The sequence below is a fragment of the Ostrinia nubilalis genome, chromosome W, assembly GCF_963855985.1.
Source record: "Ostrinia nubilalis chromosome W, ilOstNubi1.1, whole genome shotgun sequence".
NCBI classification, from domain to species: Eukaryota; Metazoa; Arthropoda; class Insecta; order Lepidoptera; family Crambidae; genus Ostrinia; species Ostrinia nubilalis.
Genome location: NC_087118.1, coordinates 9,166,451 through 9,186,021, shown reverse-complemented (window position 1 = coordinate 9,186,021; position 19,571 = coordinate 9,166,451). Strand labels below are relative to the sequence as shown.

At 36.1% G+C, this 19,571-nt stretch overlaps 1 long non-coding RNA gene across 2 annotated transcripts; it reads left to right on the top strand.

Annotated features, from left to right (window-relative positions):
• On the top strand, positions 1–19,301 carry LOC135086384 (uncharacterized). 2 transcript variants are annotated; one of them, XR_010260462.1, is made up of 7 exons: positions 1–69; positions 373–428; positions 17,150–17,255; positions 17,530–17,706; positions 17,812–17,935; positions 18,170–18,374; positions 19,120–19,301. It is a non-coding gene; the product is annotated as an uncharacterized LOC135086384 (long non-coding RNA). The 2 variants fall into 2 exon arrangements; XR_010260461.1 differs by lacking the exons at positions 1–69; positions 373–428 and having other exon boundaries at positions 16,678–17,255.
• The last annotated feature ends 270 nt before the right edge of the window (positions 19,302–19,571 follow it).

Below are 19,571 nucleotides of genomic sequence, written 5' to 3'. Positions count from 1 at the left end.
AGACATTTCGCGCTCATTCACTTCCGCCTCCCTCTCGGTCGCAACTGTTTTGCATCTTGTTTCATCGCGGTAAGTTATGTGTAAATATTATTAAAATTATTATCCATAGGTTTGTCAAATAATAAAATACTATTGTACAAATCAATTTTGATGTTATATCAACTTAATTGTTTCTTTTCATCGTTCCGTTAGTGTAGGCATAATTTTTGTTGAAGGGGACGCCATTGTAAAACAAATGAAATAATGTTGAACAAACAACTTTTTATGGTTTAAAACTTTTTAAAGTGTAATGATCGAAGTTTTAAGTGTATTTTAGGTTCTTCAGTGCCATAATTTGTGGTTCTTTAGTTCATTAAATGTGTATAATTGCAGTTTCACGATGCCCCGCTTCAACTACGATTCCACCACGGCCGTCTGCATCGCCACGGGTAAGTCTTATAAAGTCTTATTTGTTCTTCTTTCCATTATTTTCTGTGTTTAGGTCCTTTGGTTCGTTAAAAATATACTATGTTTGGCTTTGATGAATAGTTATGGACCGCCATTTTTCTTCTTTTATAATTGACATGGCAATGGTGTTGTAGGTAGTTCATAACTGCAAATTTATAGGATTTCTCTATCGTTGTTTCTTTATTTGGAGTCTGTTCGTTAAGATCTAGCTTTTTCAAGTCAATAACTTCACACATTTTCTAAATATGGTTGACAAGGGCGTAGCCCCTTATTCTATTTGCCAAGTTATTTAAATTACCTACACCTACCTACAATCATGGACCTATAAAAAAAGGTTCATGCCTAACAGTAAATAGTTAATAACACGTAAGAAATCTTTATATTTTGAAACATGTCAATTCCACACAAGGTAGGTACTTGTATTAATAATGTCCTAACAGGCAAGTTATCATTTCATTGTTGATGAACATAAATTCACATTATTTATCAATAAAAGTTATTTAGATCTTCTTACTCTGAGATGGTTTTCATATGAATAGTTATGTAAATAATTTTACACGTAGGATTATTTACTGTTGAAATTGGTGTTACATTAGGTATTTAAAATACACAAGTAAGCATAACTTTAGTTCTTATTATAAACAAAGCATTTATTGAATCACATCTAATTTAATTAATGTTTCAGTGTAGTTAAAATAATTGATTTGCTCTGAAATCAAATCAATAATAAGAACTTGATTGAATCCTTCTCAAATATTGGTAGGTAATATCTATGCAGTTTAAATATTATTTGAAAACCTTCAGATTTGCAATAGGATTATTTGCATTTGATACTACTTAAATATATCCTGCGCTTGTTATATTTGTATTTATTTATCAATATTTTCAATTTAGTGTGCTGAATTCTGATTTGACATTCATCTTACTAGGTATAGGTACTTTTTTTTGAACTTGTATATGTCTGGATCTGACAATAATATCTAGCGTTTTATAAATCAAGATTAATAATTATACTAATTATAATTTACCTACTTGAATAGTGGTATTAATAACATTTAATTTTTATCTCTTGTCATAAATTAATTAAATTCAAATAGATGTGCACCAATTGATTGAAGTTATCAATATTCATCATGTTTGAAATTGGTCCTTTAACTACTTAGATTATTAATCTAAGGTACTATAATATTTTTCATTTTTACAGAAACATAAATTCTAAATTTCTTTTGATTCATATTATTACTAATTTAATTTAGGTATGTTTGATAAGCAGAAATTAGGTAGGTAGGCACCTACTTATTGTCTCAATGGGGTTAGGTAAGTTAAGCCTGTTATTTGAATTTGCATTAGTTTTATTTTAGGAAATATTGTATCAATGCAATGCATTTTTAGGAAGGATTAGCCTAATAAAATTACTTGTTGTAATATGAACTTACTGCAAAATGGTACAGTTACAGTAAAATAGGTTAGTACTAATTTGTATAATCATTGATTTCCATCATTACATACCTTAACTGGTAGGCATTTGTTTTTAATACAATATACTGTTTTCTTTAGTAATTTGGATACATTACCTATCTACATAAGTAGGTAATGTTGTTGTTCAATTATAATAAAATTTCAAACTTTTGTTTACATTAAACTTCTTATTACTATTAGCACTAGCTGCTATTAATTGTATGAATTTGGATTTTCGGTTTAGGTAGGTCTCTATAGGTAGGTATATCTACTTTTAAATTTAATTTAATTTCTTTTATTTATTAGTAAAAAACAAACTTAATTTCAATTACCAAAACAATAAAAGTAATTAATCAGGTAGGCATTGTAAAATTTATCACTTGTTCATTGCATAACCATTTATAACTGAACATACCTTAACTGGTAGGCATTTGTTTTTAATACAATTTACTGTTTTCTTTAGTAATTTGGATACATTACCTACCTACTTAAGTAGGTAATGTTGTTGTTCAATATAATAAAATTTCAAACTTTTGTTTACATTAAACTTCTTAGGTAGGTATTACTATTAGCACTAGCTGCTATTAATTGTATGAGTTTGGATTTTCGGTTTAGGTAGGTCTCTATAGGTAGGTATATCTACTTTTAAATTTAATTTAATTTCTTTTATTTATTAGTAAAAAACAAACTTAATTTCAATTACCAAAACAATAAAAGTAATTAATCAGGTAGGCATTGCAAAATTTATCACTTGTTCATTGCATAACCATTTATAACTGAATATGAATTTATATTGACGATTTATTTTCAGAAAATTTGTTGGCACTATAAGTAGTTTGTCATTTTGTTTTCTGTGTGTACCTCAAAATTTGCATGATTGATATTGCTTTAAGGTGATGTTCTAAGGCCTTGTCAAAATGCTTTAGATATTTTAGCAAAGAGTGTTAGAAGATAATGAAAGTATTTTTATAATATTACATAACTGAGTTGAAAATTAGCATTAATTATGTGACCAATCTTTTAATTATCTTCCCTGTGTCATATAAATCTATAACACTTTTCATCATTCAATTTAGATACTGAAGTTGCATTCTTTACACGTTTATATTTTATGACAATAATTTTAAGAGAAGATTGACTTTAATCTTTTTAGAGTTTTCGTTATTTTTGTCTTGATAAGGTATCAGCATATTATCTGAAAATAAAGAAACCACCTGCATTTTGTATTTCGAAGCAAATTACTTTCTTTTAAATTATGTATTCGTAATGCATAATAAGCGCGACTTCATTGTCAATCAGACTATTATTAATTATTAATTTCTGGTAAAGGATTGTCCCATCAAGGCGATGCACGGTATAAAGGTAATAATGCACAGTGTGTAGCCATGTCAGCATGTGCATCCGCTTTGTCAGTTATTAAAAATCGGGCCGTGTTTGATGTTGCGGATATCAGTACTATTCTTCAGTACGGTGATTTACTTTACTTGCAGTGTAAACCTCGGGACCACGTTTTCTTATTACCAGACGAATTGCCAAATGATTATCGAGTAGGGAACTTCGCGGTTAAAATTAATGCAATGGAACCCAACTGGATTGAAAACGGGCTTTTTCCAGCTTCACTGCGCGATGTTGATGTTGCAACATTGCAGTTAGTTCATATTTTGCGCGACCGTGTATTCACTCGCGAACGTAACGATACTCGGGATAGTTACTTGTTCACCGGGAACAATTATACGGTTTCTTTTTGGAAATTTGGCAACAAATTTTATTTATTTAATAGCCATGCGGTTGGCATCAATAATAAATTTAATCATCGGGACGAAACTCAAAATAAGGCGCGTTTGTTTTGTTGCCAAAATTTAGAAGATCTCGCAAAATTACTGTTCGTAGGACATGCGTATACCTCGGCGCAATATTCTATACATAAATTAACTGTAGTAAATTTTGCGCTTAACTTAGATCCCGTCGTCCCACTCGAGCCACGCGACGCGAAATTAACAACGTTGAAACCTGTCGTAGTCCTTGAAAAAGTTGAGTTAGAATCAATAGACATTGCACCGGTGCAATCAACCAAACGAGGTCGACCCAAAAAAAATAAGAGATCTTCTAAATCTAAAGTAGAATCATCCGCACCAAAAAAATCGAAATTAATTAATGAAACATTAAAACCAGTTGTGGTTCTTGAGAGAGTCAATTTAACTGCGTTAAAAATTGCACATGATGCGAAACCTTTGTCCGTCAGTAGTGCACATTCTGATGTCAAATTAAAATTAAAGCCAGTAGTTGTCATTGATCGGGTCGATTTCAATAGCGGTCGGGTTAGTAACGTAACGTCAACCAAAACTCTTAGACACCGAGAGGCTGTAAAACGTTATGCTACCCAGAACCCAACTACCAACAGGGACGCGGTAAAACGGTACTCACAAAAAAATCCCTCGGTTAATAGGGACGCGGTAAAACGTTACTCGCAAAACAATCCCTCCGTTAACAGGGACGCGGTAAAACGTTACATTCAAAGTAATCCGTCGGTTAATAGGGAAGCGGTAAAACGGTATTCGCAACAAAACCCGGAAATAAAACACGCGTCGTTAAAACAGTACGATACTGTAAATCGAAACTTAGAACCCGCGTTGCGTAATTCCAATATTTTGATCGGGCAAAAACAAAACGACGACTTAGATTCACTTCAAACTCATTCTTTCAAAAAACTGTCTTTGAATGACAGTCTCAGATGTCCCCAATGTCAGGCGCGAATGTTTGTTGAGGAAAAAGGTAGAGTCAAGTGGTGTTGTGGTTCTGGAGCATATAATGTTCAAAATTTACCGCCGTTAACCGAAGAGTTCTATTGCCACCCAGCTTTCCTTTTAAGACCGCGAGCTTTTAACAATTTGTTCTCATTTAGCGCATTAGGCGTTTCTCATGGTTTTCAACAACCGAATACCGGTGTGTCATTCCTAAAAATTCAGGGCCGAACTTACCATCGTGTTTTCGATTTGGCTTACACCGACACAAATAATCCTATCGGTATGTACATTTACGACGAACGCGAAAGGATAGCTGTAAGCCAAAGTTTAGACATGGCGGTAGTTCGTGCCATTACCAATTTCATGCATAATGTTAGTCCGTATATAGAATGTTTTAAACGATTAAGAGCGTTTACGCGAAGCGCGGCGTTTCAAGGGGCATCATTGGAAATGATTCGCGCGCGGCGTTTTTTAATAGTTTTCAAATGTTTATAGCAAAACAATAACAATGAATTAAATATCGTTTCAAAGTAAATATTTTAAAGAAGATGTTTTTTTATTATATTAAGCTATTTTTATGTTGAATAAAGGAAGAATATTGGTGAAAAAATCACTTTGATTTTTGGGTATTTCACGTTCTTTTAATTTGTGATTTCTTATTGTAAAATGCTTAAATCTAAAAATTTTCTCAGATAACTATTTGCCCAAGGATCTATGCTATAGGATATAAATGTTTGTTAAATCGTTTTCACAGTATTTTTATAAAAATTTCAGCTTGTAAACTGACGCTAAAGTGGAAATTTACAAAACCTGTGTGGACTTATCTTGATAGAATTCTTAAATACTAAACTAATCGCAATATTTTCTCAATTAACTATTTAGACGACGAAATTGCCTAACTATTTATGCCTATAACATATTTGTAGTATTACTGGTTAATGATTGTAACGAGTTGAAAAAGTACTGTTTTTGCGCCAAACGGCGTAAACGCTCTTAAGTCAGGAGCCTTCCGAGGAGGCACATTTGATATTTGAACCCACGTCGCGTCGCTCCCATGGTAATATTTTAGGAGACATGCCAATCGGTTCGGAAATAGCCGCGATTCTGAGCACAGAACGCGAACGCTATATTCCTAAAGCTATAGTCATATGGCGCATAGGTGCTCGAAAACCGCACACTGTAGACATTTTACATCCGCTATATGAAACTTTCCAATATCCTTTGCTATATCCACACGGTAATCCCGGTTGGTTACCGAATAGACTCGATAACAACAGCATAAAACTAACACAAAATAAATATGTCCGTTGTTTGTTGCTATCTGAGCCGCGGTTTTCAGAGTTGAACAGACTTTCTGAGGAATGGATAGTAGATATGTTTTGTAGAATTTCAGAGGAACGACTTAAGTACATTTTTCATATGCAGAATCATTCCTCAGATTCTGCTCTTAGATCTGCTCCCCTTCAGGAAGTAGAAAACTCAGTAGAGATTAGTAATCAGATAGCAGCAGATGAAACCATACGGGGAGAGGGTGGTGTTGTACCGGGACGTGTCTATCTGCCCAATACATTTACTGGAGGTCCACGTTATATGAAAACTAAATATATGGATGCGATTGCACTGGTCAATAGACTGGGCACTCCATCATACTTTTTAACGATGACATGCAATCCAAAGTGGCCCGAGATCCAACAATCTATTCCACAAGGTCAAAGGCTTAATCCTTTAATTTGTGCAAGAGTTTTTAACTTGAAACTCGCACAACTTTTGAAAGATCTTAGAACTGGTGCTTGGTTTGGTAGATGTATGTATATTATGCATGTCATAGAGTTTCAAAAACGAGGACTGCCCCATGCCCACATTTGTTTTAGAATCGAAGGGGGCGGTCCCATACAAAATTTTGAGATCGATCAATTTGTAAGGGCAGATATCCCTCCTCCTTCTGAGGCAGGTGGTAGATTACGCAAGGCTGTGCTTGATCACATGATACACGGCCCATGTGGACCTCCACATAGAACAGATTTGCCATGTTGGGATACTGAAAAAATGAAATGCACAAGGTATTTCCCTAAATCTGAAACGGCTGTAACCTACTGCGATGACAGAGGTTTTGTTCATTTACGCCGTGATAGTAAAAACCAAGCCACCATTAAATTTAGAAATAGAGACGTAACGGTTAGTGATTTGTGGGTAGTTCCGTACAATGCCGCTCTTCTCCTCAAGTATGACTGTCACATTAATTTATTAGCTTATTCCGCACGCGCGATCGTCAAATATCTATTCAAATACATGACCAAAGGTCCTGACGAATCGCGCGTTACAGTCGTTCCCGATTCTGATAAAAATAATGAAATCGAGCAGTATGTCACTAAACGTTACCTTGGTTCTTGCGAAGCGACGTGGCGTATTTTAGAGTTTGACATAACAGCTCGCGAACCGAACGTAAAGCAGCTCGCCGTACACCTTGAGGGCCAACAATCCATCTTTTTCAAACCGGGAACCGAAGCAGATGCCGCGCGCCGCGCTCATTCGGACCTAATAACTTATTTTAAAAGGCCTCTCGGTGAACAATTTGATAACTTGACATATTTAGATTTTTACGAGCGGTATATTGTTCATTCGCGACGTCCCACCACTAGAAACGTTGAAATCTTTGAATTAAGCAATAATAAATTTTTGACAAGACGGCAAAGGGGCGAATTAGTATCGCGTTTATTCTGGGTCGCGCCAAACAGAGGTGAATTATTTTACTTGCGTCTTCTTTTAGCGTCTCAGCCGTGTCGTAGTTACGACGACTTATATAAACTTGGTGGTCCATTGTGCAAAACTTTCCAGGAAGCTGCGAAAGCTCTCGGGATCGCGGACGATGAAGCGGAGTATGAGATTGCTATGCAGGAAGCATCTACATTTTTGACTGGACCACGGCTGCGTAGCTTTTTCGTACTCTTAGCTGTGAATGGGGTTAGGGTAGTTTCTTTGTGGGATAAGTACAGACATTTAATTAGTCAGGATTTTTTGCAGCGTTTATCCGATGACGCAGAAAAAGCGTACAAACTTTGTCTCATCCAAATCGACCGATTATTCCGTAGACATGGGACGTCCCTTGTCGAGCAAGGGTTACCGGGCGTTATAGACGATTCAACCGAAGTAGGCCGCGAGCGCGTCGAATATAATCGCGACGAATTAAATACCTTCGTAAGTAGCTGGCTACCAAAATTATCCCCCGATCAAAACCTCGTGTTTAATTATATTCACACTCTCCTGAGTGACAGCGAGTTCCGAAACTCTAACAATACTGCCATTTTTATTGACGGGCCTGCCGGAACAGGTAAAACTTTGCTTTTAAATGTAATTACTGCACACGCACGCGGAAATTCAGGAATTGTCTTGTGTACGGCGAGTTCGGGTATCGCGGCACAAAATTACGTAGGCGGCATTACGGCCCATAGCATGTTTAAATTCCCCCTCAACCCCGTAGATGATCTTGGTTACTGGAGCATTACCAATGGTTCGCAGCGCGCTGAGCTTGTCCGACAAGCTGACGTAATTATTTACGACGAAGCCCCTATGGCTCACAAATATTTAATTCACCTTCTTGATAGGTCTCTCCGCGATTTGATGAATTGTAACAAGATTTTTGGTGGGAAAATCGTAATTTTCGCAGGAGATTTCCGTCAGATACCTCCTGTCGTTGTTAGAGCTAAAAGTAATTCTGATATTATTAACTGTTCAGTTAAGTCCTCACCAATTTGGGAGCAAATTAAAATTTTCAATTTGAGCACTTCCCAACGTAACAGAGACGACCCAGAGTATTCTGACTTTTTATTAAAACTGGGTTCGAATCAATTGCCGGTTCAAACATTAAAAGTAAATCGTTCAGTTTTAAATTTAGTAGATTTAACTTCCCACCTTTCATATGTTACAGATTTGAACGATTTAATAGATTTTGTTTTTTCACATGTAGTCATTGTTGAACCGGACACGTGTGCTGGTCGAGCAATACTCACCACACACAATCAAAACGTTCGGGAAATTAATTCCATAGTATTAGATAGAGTAGAGTCGGAACTTTTACACTTTTATTCCATTGATAAAGTAGTTTCCGAAAACACAGATGAAATATTTTTAGGCGCGGACGCGTTAAATAAACTGCAACCAAAGGGTGTTCCAGAACATGATCTAAAACTAAAAGTAGGATGCGTGTGCATGATAATCCGAAATCTTAGTTTTTCAGACCGACTGGTCAATGGCACAAAAGTTATCGTCGTAAAAACTACGCCGCGCATAATAATTGTTCGCAAGCCAGGCGAAACAAACGAATTTTTGATTCCGCGTATCTTGTTTAAAGCTCCGATCGAACCGGACAGCCCCATCGAAATGACGCGTCGGCAATTCCCCTTAGCTTTATGTTATGCCATGACTGTTCATAAGAGTCAGGGGCAGACTATAAATCGGGTAGGCGTAGACTTGCGGTCGGACGTGTTCAGTCATGGTCAATTATATGTAGCGTTAGGTCGGGTCCAAGAAAAATCGGATATTAAAATTTTAGTTTCGCGCGATAAATTAATCGACAATAAACTTTTGCTAAATAATGTAGTATACCCGCAACTTCTTTAGATTCCTTTTTTTATTATTTTTTTTTATTTGTACGCAGTTTCTCGGAAAGTGTAAATATAATTCACCTTATCAATCAATTGACAAATCTTTTGTGTAAATATATTTTAAAATCAATTAAAATCACGCTGACACGCCTATACACGTGCATTATTTATTTATTTTTGCTTTTTTTATACTCATTTCGCATGAATTCAAAATTTGGTGGTTTTTGTTTGGGCATGTTGGTTTTGTGTATATGAGTTATGCGTGTGTGGTGGTGTGAGTGGAGATAGTGAAGTATCGGGGGAATGGGCTATGTTAAATATCATCTACACTGTAGGGGTGGATCGGTATAACGTCGTCACTTGGAGTATAAATCCATTTACATTGGTGTTTGATTTTAGAATAGGAGCTTTCTCGGTCAACCAAATTGAAGAAGAGATGTTATGATATCACTGAAGGGCGAACTGAAGGATAGACGTGGACGACTGTTGGGGGGACACGCCAGCCTGTGGGCTGATGTTGCTGATGCTGTGGGAAACACCGGCGGACGTCTTGGGGAAGGTAACGACATCGAAGCGAAGAGTGTGGAGTTCGACAGCCGCATAGCTGCGGGCGTGAAGTTGAGGGGGAAGAGACCGGAGAGAAGATGCAGGGGTGACGAATCAAGGTAAGGTTAATAACCGCTTGATAATGTCCTACTTGTGCCAATTGAATGCCTCAGCGTCGACGGAATGTCAGGAAGTCTAGGTACAAGTACGAGTATGCCAATATAACAAACATATGCATAGTTCCGGAGGCAACGAGCAATGGGTGTGTTGATTTTTTGTTAGTTATATGCCGTTTTAAGCGTAACTGAACGGAATTGTTCTTACCAGCATATAATGGATATCGTATAATTGTCATTTTGTAAAAGTAAGCTTCAACCAAACCAACGCGTGCAAATCACCATCGCCGACGCGATCATAGGCGAATGACAGGTCGCACGACCAGTCATTGGCCTATGATCGCGCCGGCGATGGCAATCTGCACGCGTTGGTTTGGTTGAAGCTGAAATAATGTACAGGGGTAGCCTTTTTTTTCGCATTACTTGAATAAGCAATGCACGCTGCGTCGTAGGTTACACTGAAGAACATAGGTACTTTTATAGATATATAAAGTGCTTTAAACGGTTATGTGGAGAGTAGGTTTTCGAGGGAGCACATATAATATTTGAACCCATGCAATGACCGTGACGTAATGAATATGTCCGTTTGTTTCTTGCTATCTAAACCGCGGTTTTCCGATTTTTTTTATATTGTATGTAAAAAAATACAGTTGGCTTTAGGGATGGCCAAGGGGCCACTCCCGCCGCAACTTGACCTATTTTTAATACTATGTTGCATAAATTAATATCATAAATTAGTAATAAAACATTATGACAATAAAGTGATCCCCTCCATTGTCAAGATTATCTTCACTCTGAATTGTTATTTTTATTAAATTAAAAAGAAAGATCTTGAATTTGTCATTCTCACTAAAATGTCTCTAAAATATGATCGAGTGAAGCGATGGCTGGCTCATCCGTCATGTCTGTGAACAGGCGCTGCCTTCGGGGACTGGTCAAACCAAGTTGTCCAGATTTTAACGCTTTTAATTTTGAATGGGTTGATGTTATAGCATTACTTTGCCACAGTTCCCATGGATAGTCAAAAATATTTTTGGTTACTTTAGTGTCAAAACGGTCACATTATTGGTAATAACACATTACACGATTGAAAGGGATCCTCTTCAATCTTATTGTGTTTAAGTTTTTTCAGTCTGAATTATTACTATCATTAGAATATGAAAAAAGATATCTTGGATTTGTCATTCTCACTAAAATGTCTCTGGGGTGGTGGCGTGGTGAGGCGGGTCGTTACATTCTCTAAAATATGATCGAGTGAAGCGATGGCTGGCTCATCCGTCATGTCTGTGAACAGGCGCTGCCTTCGGGGACTGGTCAAACCAAGTTGTCCAGATTTTTACGCTTTTAATTTTGGATGGGGTGATGTTATAGCATTACTTTGCCACAGTTCCCATACATAGTCAAAAATATTTTTGGTTATTTTAGTGTCAAAACAGTCACATTATTGGTAATAACACATTACACGATTGAAAGGGATCCTCTTCAATCTTATTGTGTTTAAGTTTTTTCAGTCTGAATTATTACTATCATTAGAATATGAAAAAAGATATCTTGGATTTGTCATTCTCACTAAAATGTCTCTGGGGTGGTGGCGTGGTGAGGCGGGTCGTTACATTCTCTAAAATATGATCGAGTGAAGCGATGGCTGGCTCATCCGTCATGTCTGTGAACAGGCGCTGCCTTCGGGGACTGGTCAAACCAAGTTGTCCAGATTTTTACGCTTTTAATTTTGAATGGGGTGATGTTATAGCATTACTTTGCCACAGTTCCCATAGTCAAAAATATTTTTGGTTACTTTAGTGTCAAAACAGTCACATTATTGGTAATAACACATTACACGATTGAAAGGGATCCTCTTCAATCTTATTGTGTTTAAGTTTTTTCAGTCTGAATTATTACTATCATTGGAATATGATAAAAGATATCTTGGATTTGTCATTCTCACTAAAATGTCTCTGGGGTGGTGGGTTACTAATATTAGTAATTTACCAGTATAATTTAAGTTAATGCAGTGTAATAAATAGGTTAAGGTGCGGTGAGGCTGGCGCTCGGGCCCCTATGCCGCCTTTTTTTTTCAACGGACTTCAAAAAAAGGAGGAGGTTCTCAATTCGACCCGTATGTTTTTTTTTTTCTATGTTTGTTACGCGATAACTTTGCCAATTATGAACCGATTTGAACAAATATTTTTTCGGCGTATAGGTAATACCTCAAGGGTGGTCCCATTTAAATTTAATAATAAAAAAAATAACCCCCAAGGGTGGAAAATTGGGGATGAAATTTTTTATACGCAATATCTCCGCCGATTATAAACCAATTTGAACGAATTTTTTTTTGTTGAATAGGTATTATCAAAAGGGTGGTTTCATGCAAATTTAAAGAAAATATTTCACCTCCAAGGGTGGAAAATTGGGGATGAACTTTTTTATACGCAATATCTCCGCCGATATGAACCAATTTGAACGATTATTTTTTTGTTGAATAGGTATTATTTGTATTCACGCATTTGAAATTTTGAGGTCGGTTTTTTTTTAAAGTTATATTGATATTATTACATTTAGAAATAAACATTTCATAAACTTATTTGTTACGATTTAAGAGTAATCGCATCGGTATCCTTCCGTTTGGCCAAATTACTTTTCGCCAAATTTCGCTTCGCAAACAACTTATCGCCAATGTTTCATTTCCCAAATAAACTTAGCAACTGTTACTTTTCGCACCACCTTTGCTGAAGGTTCTTTTACAGACATCTGGAAGGTAGGTAGACTATTGGTCCTCCCGAAGGGAAACGGTAAGCCTCTCTCTGACCCGAAGGCCTATAGGCCTATTACTCTTTTGCCAATCCTGGGTAAGATCCTGGAGCGCGTCATCATCTCCTGCGCTCCCTGCTTGCACCGACATATATCTGACGCTCAGCACGGTTTCACCCGTGGCCGGTCTACGGTCACGGCGCTCAAGTTCATTAACTCGATCACCGAGAACAGTACTGCGTCATACGTGCAGCTGATCTTCCTGGACATCTCCGGTGCTTTTGACAACGCGTGGTGGCCGATGATTTTGTTGAAGGCCAAACAGACCGGAGCTCCACCTAATATCTTCAGGTCATTGGTTAGTTACTTTACAGACCGGCGTGTGGGCCTCTATGTAGGGGCTCACACGTCGTGGAAGCGCAGTACCATGGGATGTCCTTAGGGATCAATGTTGGGCCCGACACTTTGGAACCTCCTGCTCAACGACCTCCTGCTGCTGCCGTGTCCTGAGTGGGTACACGTAATAGCGTACGCAGACGATGTGACGATCGCAATCGCTTGGTGTGACCCTCGACGAGGCTAGGTCCTATGTGCCGCATGCGAAATTGATTGATTTACAAGCTGCCAATGGTTTTGGCAAGACGTCATGGGGCGTGAGATACCCCGCCCTAAGTGTGCTGTACGCAGGCATTTATGTGGCCACGATGACATACGCTGCGGCCGTATGGTACCGATGCTCGTCGATTTTTGTAATGAGAAAGGTGGTTGGAGGGAATCGATTTTTGTAATGAGAAAGGTGGTTGGAGGGAATACTCAGCGACCGGCGCTCATTTTACTCACGAAGGCTTACAGGTCGTGCAGCACGGCAGCGTTACCTGTAAGTCTCTCGTGCAGGACGACTTGCGGAGGAGGGAATCCAACTGGCCCCCAGGGAGCGCCGGGAATTGAAGCGCACCATTAGAGAGGATGCCGTGGCCTTTTGGCAGGAGCGGTGGGATGCGATAATTCATTTGGTCAAATTATCATTTGGCAAAATTTTACTTGGTCAAGTTTTTTTATGGCAAATTTTTGTATAGCAAATGTTTTTTGCCAAATATCCAAATAATTTGATTGATCAAATTAACACTTCATATACTTACCCACAAATCAAAGCATAAGGCACATGATCATGGTTTTCTTAAACAATAATTTTTTAATAATAAAATTGTATGTTTGCAAAAAGTAGGTATTGCAGAAAATAGTGGGTTAGGTTAGGTTAGAACAGTGACCATTAACGCGCGAAGGCGAGCGAAGCGTGCCGCGGTAGCGGCCGCCGAGCGCCAGAATCAACTATTGTTAATGAATATTTCGATAAAAAGAATGAAATAAATTGTTTGCGATGTGATAATTTGGGAAACGTTTTTGGCCAAACATTAGTAATCCAATCACGTCATATTATTAGTTACTGCACGCTATGGCTGTAGAAGATTTAAACAAGATTTTTGGCGAGAAAATCAATTTTCGCAGGACATATCCGGTTAAATATCCGTGTTGTAGTTAAAGCTAGAACTAACTTTGACATTAAACTGTTAATAATTAAAATCCTAAACACTTCTTAACGTATTTTGTTGCATGGAGTATTCAGTTTTTTTTATGAATACTGGGTTTTAATCAATATTTAACGAATACATAATAGTCCAAAACCAAATGATATAAAGATTTTTTAACAATTTTACAAGAAATTGTTTTTTTTTATAACTCTAAAAACATTTAAAACATAACGTTACTTTTCTTGTTATACATTTAGGACATACTTTTTTAATTCGAATCGACACTATACGAATAGTTAAAAGGAATTCATATTTTTAATTACATTTAAGTCATAAATGTTGCTACACAACAAATAATATTTTTTATTAATTAGTACCTGTCTTTGTTAATAATATTAAAATTTGCAATAACTTAATATAGAACCAAAAACTTTTTTCTCTTAATTAACTATAAATTAATAATAAATATTGACTACCACCTACGTTTGTTAGCTTATTCACATATTACAGAATATGTAGTACTTTTTAATAATTTCATTTATTTAAACAATAAGAATTTTGTTTTTGGTGCACTGTTTTTAATGTCCTACGTAGGTACATATTTTATGTTCGTCCATTTTAACCTAACAATGAAATTGTGATAAAAATGGGTCCCATTTTGAGAACTGCTGTCTGTTCCCTCGCTAAATATTATCCTAATTACCTCTTGTCTTTGAAGTTAAAATTAATCATTTATCAGTTTCAACTACTCTGTTCAATATTTTCCTCCTTCTTCTCTCGTTGATGAGATAGATGTGCGACGGATCTCGAGCACTGTAGGTCGTAGGTGTTAAAACATCCTATCGCTTGTCTTGCTGAAGACAAGTGAGCATTGGATATCGACTACACCGTTTGTTTTTATTTGGACTTTCACTTCTTTTGTAATGTTTACTATATTTTCAGTTTAGAATTTTCTTATGGTATTGTTATTTTATTACCATTATTCTTTCACATTCTTAATATTAAAGTTACTCCTTTTATTTACAAGTTTGTTGTTGCTATCATGCATGAGGTAATTTTATTGTTGAGAGGGTTTTCATAATGGACGTGACATTTTCTTTCTTTGCCAGGAATTGCTACTTGATCAATTTCATAAAATTAACAATAACTAAAAGTTTTTTTACTAAACATTTTATGAAAATTACCTAATGGTTGTTAAAATTTGTGGATTCTTGAAATAAATAACTAATTAAATAAGTAACGTTATGTTTTAAGTGTAACTTGCTATGTTTTAGAATGTTTATTCTTGTTAATTAATATTTAAGTACTATTTAAAATTACAAATAAATAAATTTTGACTTTGTTTTTGTAACCGTTTATAGCACTTTGTATACCTTTAAAAGTACCTGTTTTTTAGTGAGACCTATGATGTATTTGCAATGTTTATTTAAGAAATGCGAAAAATGGCGACGGTTACATTATTAATTTTACAAAATGACAATTATACGACGATCCTTATTATGCTGGTGAGAACAATTTCGTTCAGTTTCGCTTATTATTTCGGCATTAACTAACTTCATTTGAACACATCCATTGCTCATTGCTTTCTGAACCACGTGTTGTTTGTTATATTGACATACTCGTACTTGTACTTGGACACCCTGATATTCCGTCGACGCTGAGGTGTTTGATTGACACCCGGGACATTATCGACCGGTTATTTTCTCTGCCCTGATTCGTTAACCCTGCATCTTCCCTCCGCTCGACCTCTTCAACTTTATGCTCGTGCTGTGTTGGCTGTCGCCTTCACACTCTTCGCTTCGATGGCGTCACCCTCTCTGAGGCGTCTGCCTGTGTCACCCACGTGGATCAGTGACGTCCCCTGCAGGCTGGGGGTGTCGTCCTAACAGTCTTCCCCTGTCAATCAGTTCGTTCAGTCAGCGGTATCATTCTCTCTTCCTTCGTTTGGTTGGCTGAGGAGGCTCCTGTTCCGAATCAGGCGCTAATGTCATGGTGATTCCAAAGTGATTACGTTATATTCCGATATACCACTCTTACAGTAATGGGGTGATATTTTTCATATTCCATTTCACTTTGCTTTCCCATCTTCTCTTACATTACTGCACACGTAAACACTCATCATATACAATATCGGCTTACCCGGGCAAATCTATCAAATTTTGGATTCATTTCAGTAGCTGCTTTGCAATTGCTTGCTGCTTTAAAATGCTTGCGCTGCTTGGGCTTAGAATTCATTCATATTCATATTATTTATTTGCTAACTAATTGTAGCTAGAAGATCGAATTCGCCCAGTAGGGCGATCTAACTACATGAAATGGTTTTTATTTAAAATAGAAAGACCCGTGTCTTTCTATGTGTCTAGGTATGTGTCTAGGTATGTCTTGACGCGATATTTATGAATGAGTTTATGTACTCACTGCTTGACGTTTAGTTATAATGGGTGGGACGCGAATGATTAAAATCAGTTTTTAATGTTATACATTTCATGTAGGTAGATGGGGAGTAGAAGGGAGAGTGCATAACAAAACTAATCTTACTAACCATTGGCTTGCCTTTAATTAATTATAAGATCAAATTAATGTTATGGTACTATCCCATGTGCCAACCTCACCTGCTCGCGCCAACAGCCGGCTGTTGGCGGCAGCGGCGTGGCTCACCGCGAGAGTGAGACGCTCCGCTGCGGTGCTCCCTGCTGTCTTACTGACGAGGCTCTGGCTTTAACTAATATTTATGGCTGTCTTTTATTAACATTGTATGTCATGTTATAGAGCTTGCAGATGGACTAACCAGGCTGGCAGTGTGTGGCAGCTAACTTGTTTATAAATGTGGAAACATCTCATTCACACAAAACACAGATGAGCCGTGCAATGCTTTGATGTGTCTCTAATTATACATCGATGTAAACTCTAACAATGCATAGCCAAATATAAATCTAATTTTAATATGTTTTATATTACAGATGACAAACGATTTATTAGTAATATCACTGTTTATATCTTATCTGAATAAGATACTCAATTAGACATCAAGATGACTGTCACTCGTACACTCAAAAGATACTAAGAGTAAGTATTAAAAATATTAATAAAATTATTATTTAATTTATAAAAAGACTAGCTTTTGTCCACGGCTTCACCGGCGTGAAATTTTGTTTGTCACAGATCGTCATAAATTATAGCCTATGTGTTATTCTGGGTTATAAACAATAATACTGTAAAGTTTCGTCAAAATCCGTTCAGTAGTTTTTGCGTGAAAAAATAACAGACATCCAAATTTTCGCATTTCTAATATGTATTAGTATTTTAATCTGTACTACATATTTTATATTAATTATTTCAGGTATAGAAGCCAAAAGAGAAACTTGAGTGATGCAAAAGTTAAAATTGCTACGATGGTGCTCACCACATCTACTCGCAAGTCAAGTTCCTCAAGATGAAGCATTAATAACGCAGCCCTGACAAAATAATGCAAATTTGAAGAATTCATAAACATAAAAAGAACTAACTACTAATTAAGGTAAACGCAACTTCAATCTTCAGATTTATATTTATATAAATTATACAATTATAATTGTCTTATTACATTTCACTATTAATAATATTAATATGCCATCTATTTCAGGTATAGACTAGAAGAAATAATAAAAATTAAAATGTAATATAATACTTAGCTACCTACGTTTCGCTACTTCATACTGAACTGAACCGGAGTCTGACAATGCACCACACGACCTTTTTCTGATTATGTAAGTAAAACAATTTTACAACTCAATCGCAATAATCAATAGTAAGTGTTAATATACCATAAACATTAAGTTTGGACATATCTTTGGAGTACTCAGCCAGTGTTTTTTTTTCTTTTCACCAACTGTCGTTAGGTCATATAACCTCTCTACTGGCAGGTGTTCGCGCGCGCCTACTACCTTTGTTTAAAGGCTTTTTTTTTATAAAAAATACTTTTAACAAAATTTTACCAACAGGTAAAACGCCATGAATAGAATAGAATTGATCACATCTCACAAGGAAGGAGGAGTGATATGGCGATATCATATTTTCTTGGCGAAGAAGAAATTACTGTCTCAATGCGTAAAATATTACTCTACGAAGCAAGAAGGCTAAGAATGAAAAAAGAAAAGAAGGCAAAACATAAACGCAAAACGCAAATAGTAGTTCACGACACGACAAGTAAGTGTACCTACCTAACATTATTACGTTAAACGACCAAGAAATATGAAATAAGTAATAGGCTAGATGACAAAATTTCAATTATTTGTCCGTCAGACAGATAATTAGAAAACATTAGACTCATATTTTTTATTTTCTTTTATAATTAAATAATAACAGTGCTACATCGAGTTGAAATGGCGCGATACGTCACGCTTGAGTAGAATTTTTACTCAAAAGTGACGTCACGCGACATTTCAACTCAATTTAATACTGTATATTCGATTATAGAAAAAAAAATACGAGTCTAATATTTTCTATCTGTCTGACGGACTAAATATAATTTTGATTTCATTACCCAGTCATCATCCCTATTGTATATTATTGCAAATCCATTTCCGAGACATGTTCAATATTATTCTTATAAAATGAAATCTATGCATAATTTCATACCCATAACACAAGCATATTAATTGCTTACTTTGGGGCTAGATGGCGCTGTGTGAGATTGTCCAAAGATATTTATTTATTTAAAGATATTTATACTTAATTTGAAATCTTATTTTAAACGCAAATGTCACACAATAAATGCTTGCCACATTTTATTTAGATGCCACTTTAACTAATAATTAGGTATTATGTGATAATACTACTACGCATCCACTCACCTCTATGTTGTCATTTCTTAATTACCTTTTTTGCGAATAAAATATAAGAGAATGAAATCATTAAAACGAAATAATTACAACTGTCTTTTTATTTCCAGGTTCATCAGTATCATGGAATTATCGACATTGGACTTGAAATCTCAGTTGAAGTTCCGGTATTGGATTGACGACAGCAGTCAACTATCGATGAACACTGATTTGAAGATGCTTGACGTTCTACAGAGGAAGCAAGAAAATAACAATTAGAGATATTTACAGATTAAAACATAGTAGTTATGCACTTTTATTCAAATTAATATTGTTTACTGATCAGTAATAATACCATAACCCAATACTTGTAGCGGCTTATGCTGAACCTCATCATGGCTCTTTTGTTTTTTCTTCTTTATTTTTCATTTTCTAATATTAATTTAGTGAACATAAAATGCCAGCTACTCGGATATGTAGGTGACTTAGGACTGATTTTTTAATCGTTGAATATCTGCTGAAGAATAAACATTTTGACATATCCCTTTCGCACCTGAGATTTTCGTTCTTTTGTTTTGCAATG